The following is a 2,500-nucleotide window of genomic DNA, read 5'->3' as shown; positions in this document are numbered from 1 at the left end:
CAGAGGCATTTGCAGCAGAAATGCATGTGCAGTCAAAAAAAAATTGATATTTTTCACGGATAGACCCCGTGAAACGCTAGAAATTGGCGGGGATGTGTCTCTTGTGGCTCACGGGGCTGTTCGGGTCGCACAGAAATCCCTGGGAATGGGAAAACGGGTCATTTTCGTGTTGCCACATTGCGTACGAACCGCATGAAACTTCCAGAGGCATTTGCAGCAGGAATGCATGTGCACTCAAAAACTTCTATATGTTTCACGGATAGACCCCGTGAAACGCTAGAAATTGGCGGGGATGTGTCTCTTGTGGCTCACGGGGCTGTTAGAGTGGCACAGAACTCCCTCGGAATGGGAAAAGGGGTCATTTTCGTGTTGCCACATTGCATAGGAACGCCATGAAACTTCCAGAGGCATTTGCAGCAGAAAGGCACGTGCACTCAAAAATTTTAATATTTTTCACGCATAGACCCCGTCAAACGCTAGAAGTTGGCGGGGATGTCTCTCTTGTGGCTCACGGGGCTGTTAGGGTCGCACAGAAATGCCTCGGAATGGGAAAACGGGTCATTTTTGTGTGGCCACATTGCATAGGAACGGCATGAAACTTCCAGAGGCATTTGCAGCAGGAATGCATGTGCACTCAAAAACGTCTATATTTTTCACGGATAGACCCCGTGAAACGCTATAAATTGGCGGGGATGTCTCTCTTGTGGCTCACGGGCGCTGTTAGTTAGGGTCGCACAGAAATCCCTCGGAATGGGAAAAGGGGTCATTTTCGTGTTGCCACATTGCGTACGAACGGCATGAAACTTCCAGAGGCATCTGCAGCAGAAATGCATGTGCACTCAAAAACGTCTATATTTTTCACGGATAGACCCCGTGAAACGCTAGAAATTGGCGGGGATGTGTCTCTTGTGGCTCACGGGGCTGTTAGGGTCGCACAGAAATCCCTCGGAATGGGAAAACGGGTCATTTTCGTGTTGCCACAATTGGCATACGAACGGCATGAAACTTCCAGAGGCATTTGCAGCAGAAATGCATGTGCACTCAAAAACGTGAATATTTTTTCACGGATAGACCCCGTCAAACGCTCGAATTTGGCGGGGATGTTTCTCTTGTGGGTCACGGGGCTGTTCGGCTCGCACAGAACTCCCTTGGTCCACCTGATTCGTGCATACAGGCAGCAACTAAAACTCTGTAAACCTGCTGTGAGGACATCTAAACAGTGGACCAGTGAGGCTGTGGAAGATTTGCGGGCGTGCTTAGACTGTACTGACTGGGATATGTTCACGACTGCTACCAATAGTCTGGATGAACTCACAGAGGCTGTGTACATCAGCTTCTGTGAGGACTGCTGTATCCCAACACGTACCAGGGTGAACTTTAACAACAACAAGCCCTGGTTCTCAGCAAAGCTCAAAAGGTTGAGGTTGGAGAAGGAGGAAGCGTTTAGGAGTGGGGATAGAGACAGATTCAAGGAGTCGAAGAACAGGTTTAGCAAAGCGGTGAGAGAGGCTAAACGACTGTACTCAGAGACACTAAAACACCAGTTCTCTACTAACGACGCTGCTTCTGTCTGCCAAAGGGCTCAGGCACATCACCAACTACAAACCCAGAGCGCCCCACACCACTAACGACTCCCGCCTAGCCAACGACCTGAACGAGTTCTACCGTAGATTTGAAAGACAATTGGACTGTCCTGAACCACCCCTTCCCACCCAAGAGGCCCCATCCCCCACCCATACTACAGAAACGACTCTCTCCTTTCAGGAGGGAGAAGTTAATGGGCTTTTCAAGAGGCAGAATCCACGCAAAGCAGCCGGGCCGGACTCTGTCTCTCCAGCCACCCTCAGGCACTGCGCTGGCCAGCTGTCTCCGGTGTTCACCAACATCTTTAACACCTCCCTGGAGACATGCCATGTACCAGCCTGTCTCAAGTCCTCCACCATCATCGCTGTGCCCAAAAAGCTAAGGCCAACAGGACTAAATGATTACAGACCGGTCGCCCTTACATCTGTGGTAATGAAGTCTTTTGAGCGCCTGCTCCTGGCACACCTCAAAGCCATCACAGACCCTCTCCTGGACCCCCTTCAGTTTGCCTACAGAGCCAACAGGTCTGTGGACGACGCAGTTAACATGGCCCTCCACTTCACCCTACAGCATGTGGACGCCCCAGCATCCTACGCCAGGATCCTGTTTGTGGACTTCAGCTCTGCCTTCAACACCATCATCCCTGCCCTGCTTCAGGACAAGCTCTTCCAGCTGAACGTGCCCTACTCCACCTGCAGGTGGATCACAGACTTCCTCTCTGACAGGAAGCAGTGCGTTAAGCCGGGAACAGAAGTCTCTGACTCCAGGTCCATCAGCACGGGAACTCCTCAGGGCTGCGTCCTTTGCCCACTGCTCTTCTCCCTGTATACCAACAGCTGCGCCTCCAATCATCTGTCCGTCAAACTCTTGAAGTTTGTCGGACGACACCACCCTCATTGGGCTGATCTCTGGTGGG

The sequence above is a fragment of the Petromyzon marinus genome, unplaced genomic scaffold, assembly GCF_048934315.1.
Source record: "Petromyzon marinus isolate PM22_M1 ecotype Great Lakes invasive population unplaced genomic scaffold, UKy_Petmar_22M1.pri1.0 PM_G_Scaffold_146, whole genome shotgun sequence".
Classification (NCBI taxonomy): domain Eukaryota; kingdom Metazoa; phylum Chordata; class Hyperoartia; order Petromyzontiformes; family Petromyzontidae; genus Petromyzon; species Petromyzon marinus.
The sequence above is the reverse complement of the archived record's forward strand: the minus strand, read 5'-3'. Positions refer to the sequence as shown.